The sequence below is a fragment of the Acanthaster planci genome, linkage group LG02 (genome assembly GCF_054643075.1).
Source record: "Acanthaster planci isolate LZ-2023a linkage group LG02, COTS_SCS, whole genome shotgun sequence".
In the NCBI taxonomy this organism is placed as follows: domain Eukaryota; kingdom Metazoa; phylum Echinodermata; class Asteroidea; order Valvatida; family Acanthasteridae; genus Acanthaster; species Acanthaster planci.
Window position 1 is genome coordinate 21,648,702 of NC_141778.1, and position 12,944 is coordinate 21,661,645.

Genomic DNA, 12,944 nt, shown 5'->3' on the forward strand with positions numbered 1-12,944 from the left:
GCATACAATTGTGTTCTCACTGTTTATTGGGCTTCAGAATTTGTACGCGTCTTAAACCAAGTCTCGTCAGGAAAATAATGTAGATCTGAAGGACGCTAAAATAATTGTTAATAATCAGAACGAGCTGGGGTCTCAGTTTGTCCGTATACATGTAGAAGGCATCCATGTTTGCACAAAAATTACTGAAGACAGTCAATTTCCACGTGACTCTTACCCCACTAATCTTTTGAAATTTGGAATAAAACATAAGCGGCATTCTTGGCGCTAAAGCGTTTGTTCATAATTTTATATTCTTTTCCATCTGCAACATCTTGTCAAGTTGTGGTGAAGTTTACTTTCTCTGGATCTTTAATATCATGTATAAGAGGTGATTTGATTTTACCGTGTGTCATCATTCCTTGAATTGTGATTACGTGGATTACTTGTTGTGTAATGAATTATTGGCGTTGTAACTGGCTTGTAATATAGCACCCTTGACGCCTTATCGGCGCGAAGCATCATTTTGTTTCCGTCACATCCGAATGGTCCGACACTCGAGGGCTTTGATTAGACTTGCAACAAGTCCCAGACGTAAAAAATTACATTCCCGGGAAGGTAGACAGCAACGAAACCGCGCCCTGCGTTTGCTGAAACCCACGCACGTTATCACCTCATCTCTGCTCTGGCACCGAGCTGATGAAATGATCGACTCCCCGAGCTCTAGTTGCTGTCGTACCTCAATTAGGCCAGCTCGCGATTTCACCTTATCTCGTGATATGCTTTTAAATTGGGATACCCCTGGAAGAAATTGAAGTGGAGAGAATGCGGATTTCTGTCCTCTCAACGTGTATATGACAAAGTGGGAACGCAGTATACACTCTATAAACGATATGTCATCGTTTGTGTGAAGTGGGAAGAAATCTACGTAGTCCACGGTTGCGTGATGTTTGTGGATGTTTAGATAAGGAGATTCTCCATGCTTTTAAATTCTCCTTGTAGAGACATAGGCCTTACACGGTCATGTTCATGTTCTCCATTTACGCCTTCGATTTTCTCGTCTGATTTCTACACAGCACAGTAATCATTTTAATGATGTTCTTGTCTTCTGCTGACAAATGGATATAGTAATATTATGCCACGGCTATATGAGTGTAGCCTCCAGAATCATTTACGCTGCTGAGGCTGATACCTCAAAAAGGATAGTCTTTGGTGACATTTTTTCATTGCAGTTGAATTTGCGTTTTGTGGTGGCAGGCCGAAAATATCAAAATGAAAACATTTTGTAAAATACGTGCATTTACGTATTGTTTGTGCACATTCGGGTTAAGTCTCATCAACCATGTAGATTTTGTCTAGTTTGCAAAAACGATCATCTGCATGCTTGAAACCGGACCTCAAATTTTTCATGAGAATTTTCCCAGTTGTTGGTTCCTGCCAACAACAAATGCAGACTTCGAGCCGTACATCGACATTGTATGTTCCTAATTATTCGATCCTGTGAACTGTACCTCTTTTGGCCTTTAGGGTGCTGAAGGTACATACATGACACGCTATTTCTGCATACCTCCTGCGCGGCTCAGGCGCATGTACATATGGGCCAGCCACCCCTCAAGTTTGGATTGTTATGAAAAGACCGCAGGCACGGGGTTTTGCCGCGTAGTACGTCACGGGATTTGCCAAACTAGACGCTTTATTCGGAGGCCCTATTTGAGGGAAAATTGGACCGTACGAGACGTCAGGTATGCCTACCCCTTGGCAGCAGCGTCTACTTCCTTCGTCCGGTCGCGTCTATGCACCGAAGAGAATCCCTAATATTTCGACGAAAAAAAATGTTGCCGATACACGGTTACGTATTCGAAATGATAAAAATTGGACAAGCTTGATTGATCAGAGATTAAGTAGTACACGTGTTTGCTCTTTAAAAATCAAATCACACCTCGATCGTGCGACCCATCGTTTGTCAAGTGCAGCTGTACATTTAATGCATCCGCAGAATAAATGCCAACACTGGACGGGGCATAATAAACTTTGCCCAGCAGGACGATCCTTTTGTTTTGAACAGGAAAGGGACTATACACTTCGTTTTGTTTCTATAGCTCCGCCGCAAACTAAGAAGTGAATTAGAGAAGACGGGAAGCGCAAGGAGATAATCTTTCTTTCGGTCTCCATTCCTACCGCCGCTGTAAATATTATTGCAATACATAGCAGTCTCAGTACTAAGCTTTATCTGGTACCCAGTGTAACCTACACATGGATGGATTATGAAATTGAAAAGAAAAAGAAAAGTCCTTTCGTGTGTACATTTGGCGCTGCTTATCATGTGCACAACGCTGCTGACAAAATATTATGCTCTGAAGTTACCATTAATTGTTATCATAATTATACCCCTGCGCCTCCGGAATCAATTTGGTCACAAGTTAGATTAGCTTGTGTTCCGAGATGTGAACACTTTTTAACCAGGATTACAGCTACATGTATCGGCGATTCTGGCAACTGAAATTAGCGGCTTTGCAGCTGAACCGAATTCTCTTTGTGGTTTTGTTTTGGAACTCAAGGCCCCACATAATGATACTGAAGCGGTTACGAAATTCGGCTGCCTATTATAATACATCACCGGCATGCTTAATACCGGTAGTGTGGCATTTTGCCGTAAATGCCTTGTTTATTAACATTGGTTGGTAGTCGGATCGGAAGTACCAACAGGGTGTTAGAATGGTTTTGATTCGATGAAATGTGCGCGCCTTCTTAAGTTGAAGTAAACTAACGTGACTGTATAGAGTGATACCACGTCGCCTAAAACATGCATAGTTCCCTCTTTTTACTTTCGAACTACGTAAGTCAACCTACCTGTATATTTATCATACTCAAGGTGAAAGTAGGCCTACCATCCAAATTACATGTAATATGCAAAGGAAAGCAGTAATGATGGTATTAAGCAGGTAATCAGCACAGACACTCGTAATGATACAGGCCTATTTGTGTAAAAGCCCCGGAGCCACTTAGAATATAGTAGTGACGCTGTTTTGATGTTTCAGGTCAGTTTATAATGTGCCGATATAGTGGGTTACCAAAATTGCATGTCGTCGTGGCATTTAGCTACAACCAAAAGTGAACAATGCAGATAATTGAAGCAACCCATACTTGGAAATTGCTGCCCACAACCTGTAATAGGGACTCACTTGGGGGGGGGGGGCTGAACATATGCAAAATAGTTATAGCTCGACCGCTGCTTGTTTTGTTGCGGGCAGTGTTACAAAATTAATGCATAAACCATCACCCGTCCAGGTACCCCAGAACTGTTGGTAAGCGACAAAGGACCACGCTATGCATGACATTGATACCTGTGTGGGTGTTGATCTGCATAATACAAACAGGAAAAGTATACTTCTCACAATACTTAGGGATAGCCTTTCAAGATCACCCTAGATCACTCTGCTCTGGTCGATAGCCTTTTTGGTGGTAAACTTGACCCACTAAAAATGTCAATCATGATGCGAAGCATAATTGTAACCAGCGATGAATCAGTTCCGATAGTCCTCTTGCTGCTTGATGACCAGAGCTTCAACCAACCATGCCCTTTTGGCTGCATTGATGCAGCAGGATGTTCACACACCTCTCGTTTAGCTTTTGAAAGCACCCTGTAGAAAGCCCCAAGTGTTCAAGCGTGTAGTGAATCATCAAGTGATATAAGGTTAATCAAGATTGTCTTCCAACGCTATGCCTTCATACGGAACTCCTGTCCTTGTTCGGTGGAAGAACGACGATCATCCATAACGTACAATGTTTGCACAGTTAGTTTAGTGGCTTATAATCCGGCTTTTTGCCATACAGTATCGTTGTGTTTTGTGTAAACCTTGTGGTACCAGCCTGATTCCACCCTATATGCCCGTGTAATTCCTCACAAATGGATCGGACGACGGCATTGAAAGGGCTTGACGATAGGCTACTGTTGGGATACCCGCACATAGTCTGGGCATTGGAGTGCACTCATTGTTATTTAACACCCGGAGATGATGTCATCCGTGACGTTTACAGCAACCGTCACGCGCCAGTTGATCTTAAATTTTGCTGGTTTCGTGGCCTTTGTGCGGGTCCAGAAAAGGTGACTCAAGACTATTGGCTGTCTTTCGTCGGTTGAAGAGGATGACAGATCGCCTAGTTGGAAGTCCATGGGTCGACACAGCGTAAACGGCCCATGTGCTTAGCTAAGCGCTTGACACCCGAGACGGAAATGGAGGGATTGACTGCTAAGTGTCAAGAGATGGAAAACAGTCTCACAGTTGTAAATCGCGGCGCTCTCTTTGACTAGTAAGCTATTTCAGCCATCGTAACCACCATTTTTGAGGTGGCATCTGGAATCTTCATCGTTTTGGGGAAATATCAGATCAGAATTGCTGTTGAGACCTTCCTAGATCCCCATTCCTTGAAAATGTATGCCTGACGTCAGAAAAATTCAAAATGAGCAATTAACCGTATATGTGCCAATGTATTCTGTGTTTGTCGCACTGAAATTAAGGCTTCTTGTAAAGGTTTTCTGTCGGTCCATCGATGTGGTTCCTGGGTTTTGTAGTTTTACATTTTAGGAAGTCATTTAAGGAAACAGTTAAACTTTCCTGCGGCTGATTTTGATTTTAGTGCTACCATTCAGGGCAGCCGATGTTTCATACTTTTAAGTTTAGTTTAATTGAAGGTGTTGACACACATATATATACCCACACATGCACGGCGTGTGGCATCGGGGGTATGATTTAACATCTAGATTTCCTCAATTATATAAGACATCCATTTATCGTGGAGCAGGATTGGACTATCGGAAGCGATAGTTACATTATTTCCAAAATCAACAGCGAATATCTTTGTCATTAAGTGTCCGCGTACACATTGGTGACCAAAGTTTGTAAAGGCTGATGACATTTGAAGATGACTCGAACGGTTGTTTTATGTTGTTGGCTGTCAGATTTGAGTTTTCATTTGTTACAATTGTTATTTCTCAACCTGTACAATTATTTAATTTTATACCAGATTTTAGCTGCTTGCTGCTTCCCTACCTGGCTTGACACTTGGACAAAACGAAAGCATCGAATACTATGCTTACAACAATTCACTACACTGCCGTCTCCACTTTACAAATATCCGATGGTAAGTGCACCTTCAGCAGATTGCAACATACTGATGCCAATTTCATAGAGCTGCTTAAGCACAAAATTTGCTTAAGCACGAAATTCCTTGCAAAAAAAACCTTGCTAAGGCCTAATAAACAAAAGTTACCAGCTCAAACTCTGTGATTGTCATGCTAACCGAAAGACATGTAAATACCATTCCAAAACAATATATATAACAAGAAGTTTTGCCTGGTAGCCTGATTTGTCAAGCAAGGGTTTTTCACGCTTAAATCAACTTTTTGCTCAAGCAGCGCTTTGAAATTGGCCCTGGTTGCGCCAGACATTGCAATATGATTGGTATTTAACTGTCTAAATACTTTTAGATTATTCGCATTTATATTCTGAAATGAATGCTGCCATTGACTTAAATCTCCAACAAAAGCAAACACTTGACCAAATGGATGGTTAAATGATTCTTGTGAATTATTTAATGTGCTTGATTTGTAGTTCGATTTTTCATTGGCCTAAATGTACTGCAGGGTATGACTTCAGGCGAAAGTCAGGTGATTTAGCATTTTCTTGAAATTGCTGAGACCCCTCTCCGTAATCGATTCTTACATTGTGCTCTGTGCCTGTTCAAGCTTTAAAGAGTAATAGAGTTGACGTGTTCATTCCTTTGAGCTTTTAGCTTTTTAACTTTTAACTTTTTAACCAGGCAAACCAGGCTAAATGTGCTACAAAAGGGTGCTTGATGCTGGTATCCGTTGTCATATAAGAAATTTATATACAGTACATGTACATAAAGATTGTGTGCATCCGCTAAGGTCATGCTTCAAAACTTAAGCTGTGCTGTAGTTTTGTTTATTCTATATAGTAAAAGGAAAATCAATTTTCCATACACAATGACTCACTGATAAACTCAAACTGTTTCTATACATATACAAGCAATATTCCATACATTTTGAGCAATAACGCAATTACTCACTGATAAACTCGAAGTGTTTCTATACATGTACAAGCAATTTTCCATACATTTTGAGCAAAACACAATTACTCACTAATAAACTCAAACTGTTTCTCTACATATAAAAGCAATTTTCCATACATTTTGAGCAATAACGCAATTACGCACTAATAAACTCAAACTGTTTCTATACATGTACAAGCAATTCTCCATGCATTGTGAGTAAAATTGCAATTTCGCGCTGATAAACTCAAACTGCTTCTTTTTATTTCGAAAATAATTGCATCGAGAGGAAACAAATTTGAAATTTTCTTGCTGAAATGAGAATTTCGGATAGCATGAAAATGTTGCAAAAAAAGCAGACCGTACAGATATATTTATCCATTTTGTATAAATTTAGTAACACGAGGCATCGAACATGCCTTGCATGTTGACTATTAAAGAGATTGATAGATTAAATGAAGTCTGTAGATCAGAGTAAATCACTCTGTCGCCGAATGCACTTCATTATAAGTGCAGTCTTCGCTGCGTTTTGTGGCCAATTTATTGTCCTTTATAATTATGTCTCCCCATCACCTAGCGTATTCCGTCAGAAATGCGCCCTTCAGGACCCCCCCCAAAAAAAATTACTCTTAAAAAATTCATGTTTCTGTTTCCGTTCACATGCTGCACAATTAAGAATCGCCAGTTCCCTGTGTGAAATCGATATCTGTCTTTCAGAACACAGACCACACTTGCCATCATGCAAGCGGGTAATTTGAGGTACATGTACGATGACATAATGGAGGGCACGCTTGCTAAAACCAAACCTAACTAGGAGAATTTTTTTCTGTCTGTCTTGAATCTTGGTTCTCTGAAACATAAACTCCAAAATAGACTGATTCTTGGTCCTTCTATTGTCCTTGGGACTTGCAAGGAGATGTATGATTTATTTCATTTCTTTGAGTGACTAAGCACTGTTTAAAGTAAATAACGAATGCTTCACATTCGTCCAGTGCAAAGAAAAAGCACCATTCAATGAAAATATAAAATTTCGATCCATCACCTCATGAAAATGTTTGTAGCACATCATTGCCCTTCCGAGATACGTATACAAAGAAAACCTGTCTAACACCTTTATAAGGAATTTGGACTGAAAAGATATCTTGTTATTATAGGGACATGCTATTATCAGTGTAAAAAATGAAGAATACAGAGACTTGGGACATAATTCCCCAGGATGTTCCATTAAATCATTATCGGAGTTCGACTGCTAAAAATATGCTACATGGTTTTAGTTTTTGTTTTTCTGCAGATAGAACCTGTATAGAACCGATGGTCCTACATACATGGAGATACCATGAACTTTTATATTCAACACAATATTGTTTGGATTACAGTGTAAATTCCCTTGGATTTGAAGTGAAAAATTGTGGGCTTCAGTTGAAATATCATTACATCGAAGAGGGTCGATAAGTTACAAGTCAGTATAATGTGAAACATCTCTAGAGAGACATCGCTTTGTACGTAGCTTTCACCGGAAAGAAATATCAGATTCAAATACACGTAATTGCGTTGTTTCTTATGTTAGGTTGGTCTTGCATTTTATTACTGAGTGCTCTGACAGCGGTCCGTATAACAGACTTTTTCTCCGACGCCCTTTTCTCTCTTTGAAACAGTCATCGATATTTTCAGCATCAGAACGACTAAATTTGAATAGTTGATGTCGAGGTTATCAATCTGATCTTTTATAAACGTTGCCATTACGTAGTCCATTTGACACATCTGCGTGGGAATATGTCTGGAGGGTTCTGGCTTTGAGAAATTATCTTCGATGATTGTATTTGTTTGAGGCTGCCTGACAATTATTTTATTTAATTTTTTTATATAAAATATAAAATACATGCACAGCGATGTGAATCTGTGCGTTGACGTTCCAATGAATGGCGATACCCATGGCGAAAAGATTAGAAATAACAGTCACAATTTTGACGGGGAGTCCTTATCTCTCGGAATTGTGTAATTGTTGTCGGACACACGGACGAATTCCCGGAGAAAAAAATGCTGGGAAAGGGGACCTTTCAGATATGGCTTTCAAAACAATTGTGGGAGTAAGTGTCATTGTGTGAAAATCTGAAAATGAGACAACTTAATCAGACAAGCTGTTCGCCTTTGTGAATTGATCGTTTTTAAAGGATAGGTCGTCCTTTGACGTTATGACGTACAGTTGTGCTTCGAGACTATGTAAATGAAATTGTTGATGAAATGATGTTGTTTCATTTGAAGTGCAAAAAAAAGGTTTGACTTTCCCCACAGGCGATCGAATAACCTGCTGATATTTACGGAGATTTTAATGTAGTCGTAGTGTATTCAGAAAATGGTGTTTGCTCAACTTCAGGGCTCTGATCTTGTCCAAGTCTTGACAGTGTTTTTTCATCGGCCTTTTTCAAACCTGTTGATCCTAAAATGTTGCTTCCATTCTTGTCTCTAAAAGCAAGCGTCAATTTGACCCAAAAATTAATTCTGAAAAATTATAGCAGTGCCAGGGTGTTTGTTTGTTTGTTTGTTTGTTTGTTTGTTTGTTTCGAGCGACTTTCCCTAACCTAAAAATTGTTTAAATAGAAATGTAACGAAAAGGACGATTTCGGGCTTATTCATGTGCTGTTCTCCCCAAAGCGTATAACCCCCCCCCCCATTCAACCTCACACCTGCAAGAGTCGATAAAGATACCATCAAATTTATCGACTCTCCCTGCCCGAAGTTTGGCCCCTTCCCTACATGTTGCTGTGGATATGCCCCTTTGAGACCTGAAGGCAATTACCTCAGTGCATCGACCGTGATTGACGTAACATCAACCCAGCCTGGTCCCTAGTGCGTCCCGTCCTTCTTGATCGGGCAGGAAACAGTAGTAGCCTGCGTGAAGGGCCGCCGCAGTGCGACCATGCACCGAATTGTCAGCCTACGTCTCCATTGCGTACTGTAAGAGTTGACCTGTGTTTGCAATGCAGTGTCTTCTTTTTGATGTCTTAATTTATACTCGGTCTAAAAATCAATCAGCGACATGCCGCGATTTGGAAGTACGGATCCTTGCTCTATGGTTGTACAGTTTGTTCCTGCTTACTATAGTTTGCAGTTTAATGACATCATGTGGCGAACCTTAACCGGCGAAGTACACACACTTCAGCACGCAAGGTCGGCGTGGACACACATGGCTTGGTGAATCACGGACCATTTAGGTGAATCAAATGACAAGAAGGGTGCGGTTTGGTTATATTTTGAGGGATGTCTAGTTCAATTATGCTGTACTCACGCTCGTTTTAATCATTTGGCTCTAATGGAAACTCTTTTTATTAAGTTAAAGAAACATTTTGAAGTTATTTTCCTCTCCAGAAAAGCAGTAATGATACACCGTCAAATAAAAGATCTTGAAACTTGAAATCATTCATGAAGCTAAAATTAATAAATATCCTTTTCTGTGCATGAACGAGAAGATTGATGACATGAAGCAGGGTGGGCTGTTTGCCTTGAGGCGGAAAATTGCCTGAGGTTTGTGGAATTGCACGATGGCCCTGAATGACGGAAAAGCGCAAACTTTGATCGTCGTTTTAGCATCCGTTTAAGAGCCAAATTCTTTCGCTAAAAACCTGATCTTAATTTCAGGCAAAATAACTTGCAGTATTATTAATTTGATTTCATTCTTTATACATACATTGTTAATGACTCCCCGCTTATTCACTGATGCATTTTTAATCTTGAATATAGCCAATGTAATGTTATGATGCACAACTGATCTATTACTTGACATCCAGATGTGGCTATTATTCACTCTAAAAACACCAGGGTCAGACTGGCCCGAAATCTGGGTCCCGTGGGGCCTAACCCCTTTCCGGGTCAAAATATGAGCACCTTTTGGGGGTCATATTGTGCAAAGGTGTTCGACCTTTCATGTTACCCTGTCCAACCATCTTTGTCGGAGATAGATAGAAAATTCAGGTTCCTTTGTACTCTTACATTATAAATTCCGTTGGGAGGAAGTTTAAAACCTGACATGAACGAATATGTCTAACGCCTTCTACACATCAGTCTCCAGTCGACGTGGTATTGGCGTCACGTTCATTAAATTTTGGCATACAAGTCCTATTTACAGATGGGCCTTGACAAAATTGCTTTGCGCGCCGAATGCGTACTCCCATATAATTATTAACGTCCCTCGGGAGAGTAAAGCGCATCCAGGCCACGGGAAGCTTGTAGTACCCGCACATTTTGAAAGAGAATATTTTGGGTGTGTGTGACAATTTTGTTCATGCAGTTAGTTTCATTTAAGGTTTCAAGATTTTAATTTTCCCCAAATGAATGGTATAACATTCATGTAGCTCACCTTGCGGTTGCTTTATGTACATGTACATTACAGAGACGAGTGAACGACACATTGAAGTTCAAGCAAAGGAGTTTATTTGTTGAACATTTGTAAAAAACTACGGTAAAAACACACTGTGCAGTGCTAGACGTGAGTGTCTGGCTGTTTGCGAAACTCAATTCTTGAGGTAGGTTTAAACTTGCAACAAAACTCGACTCCATACTAGCGAGAACGTTTGGTATTTTTATTTGGTTTTATCATAAGGAATTTTTCTTCTGTCACATGCCATGAGGATTGTGAAGTAATTTTTCAATAGCCAGACTATCGTCAGTGTCTTTTTGTTTATGACTATTCCACTGCTTTTTACATTTTTCTTCTCCGACAGTCTTTCGCGTTGGGCCACCCTTAATTCGAATTAAGGATCGACCAACTTTTGGGGCTGAGAGGAGAAAATCAATTTTGGCATATTTTCAATTTTTGGTGGGAACTTGTGACAGTGGCGGCAAATAATGAAATTGTGAAATGGAGCATTTATTGCAGACACCGACACACTGGCTAGCAGTGTGTCTGTTCCTCTAGTTTCTCCGGTTTCTTGGTTTCTGAAAAATCACTTTGCTGCCTGGGGCTGGTTTACGTGATATTAACTGTTAAGAAAAAAGGACCGTACATATCCATGTCAAAAAGATGATAAAAATTTGTACTTCATGGTGGAAGTATAATAGTTGAAACATGTTGAATATAAAAAAAGATAATGAAATTTGCGATGGTTAAAAAAATCAAAACAATGCGGTAAACCTACTCTATCACTAACTTTTGTTTTTCCGTTCGACAAGCATTTCCTTGTTTACCAGCAGTCTAGTGGCTAACTCCAAATTAATTTTTTGTTCTTAATTTTGTTATGTCCTCCGACATCGCCCTCTAAAAATATTTTATCCTTAAAGTGAACAAACTGTGGCCTTACATTGCGTCGATTCTCATTGATGTAAAGAAAGTAACTCCAGCGATCATCAACGTTGAGTGACAAGTCCATTACCGGGCATTTGTGTTGCTTCATTTGACTTTCACCGGACTGCTCCACCCGGGTAAAGATCTCTTTTATATATTTTATTGTAAAATAACAGACAAGAGCTCTGTGCATTATTGATCCATCCTTTCGACATGATGGTAATAACTCGAAATATTTAGGGAGATGTTGGGCATTAAGCAGTGTTAGTGGTGCTAGCTTTTTGTGGCTGCAAAGCTTTTGCTGCGTCCGAATTACTAATTAGCTTGCGCTAGCCAGAGCGCAAGCGTCAGTGGGAACAGAGGTTGAAGTTAGCTGTTTCAATAGGCACATGCATAATTGCCTATTGAATTCTTGAAGCAGCCCATATTTCCCATGTTCTGCCCGATCCGACTTTACCCACCGCTGTTAACGAGGCTCTCAAAGCAAAATACCACTATTTGAATCGTGCTGGTAATATATTACAATACGTAACAAATCACATGGTCTTTGTTTGAATGACATATTAGCCGATCATATGACTAGCCTAATTCCCCGACGCTTGTAGTTGTAGGTACGGCGACAAAAGAGAAACCCCTTCACACTGCGAACATGTTTTCTATGTGACTAACGTGTACAACTTGTCACGGTTGTCTTTTATGCTTTCGTGTAAGGGAAATTACCGGGCGTGATATGAAAACGTTCACAAATCGATTCAGTTCTTTCAGAAGAAAATTACTGCTTTTCAAAGATCATCCATACTTTTGTTGATAAAATTAGCTTCCTTGTTTTCAACTATATACCCGCGTAATGTTGAGGGAAGATTTGGATGTAACAATAATTATTGTATGAACGATCCATTTTGGATCTTGGATGTGTTCAAAGTATGTGATTGACCATATTTGTTGAAGATATTAAATGTCATTTTAGACTTCAATTTGGGATACGGTAGTTCAGCACTTTCTCAGGAACGGAGTACGACATTAGGCATGATTTCTTTTTTAATGTGAACTCTAGCTCATATCTATGCAGCATATGAATATGAGCAAGACCCTAAGCAATGTTTAGGCGAGTAGCATGGAGCGTTAACAGTCAGTACATGACAACTTGTTTATCTCAACACAACTGTCTGGAGATACTACTTGTCAATGGGGAAATTGTTTTATTGCCGTTGTTTAGGCGAGGAGAATAGTCTTCACGCCTCCTGGAAGCTTTCCTTGTTGGAATGCCGGGCTTTATTTCCATTTGAGAAAAGACTCCAGAGCCACGATTATAGTCTTTATTCAAGTCGAATTTCCCCAGCGTGTTGTTTGAAAAGATTCGCTGCCAGGCTAATTAAATGAGGCGTCTCGCCACAGAGAAACGACGCCTTTCAGTACTCGTCAGTGTGGGAAAATCACATTTGGACATATAAAACAGCGCTGGATTAAGCAGACAGCCAGAATTTTAATTGCAATGGTGTGAGAATTAGTGTATTGGTTGCTTTCTAGTCGTGTCTATGGAATATGGTTGAAAATCAGATCTGATCCATTAACAATGGATATTACTTTTAGCGCAAGCAATATTGCATAGATTAGGCTT

At 40.0% G+C, this 12,944-nt stretch overlaps 1 protein-coding gene across 4 annotated transcripts in view; it reads left to right on the forward strand.

Moving 5' to 3' along the window:
* LOC110976139 (short transient receptor potential channel 4-like) overlaps positions 1 to 12,944 on the forward strand; it is a 49,519-nt gene that overhangs the window by 16,228 nt on the left and 20,347 nt on the right. Inside the window, exons 1-2 of one of the 4 annotated variants that reach the window (XM_022229180.2) lie at positions 4,059 to 4,287; positions 5,002 to 5,118. The exons of 1 other annotated variant lie outside the window; for it this stretch is intronic. The gene's annotated coding sequence lies outside the window, so the exon portion shown is untranslated. 2 more of the 4 variants (XM_087133205.1, XM_087133204.1) reach the window with 2 other exon arrangements.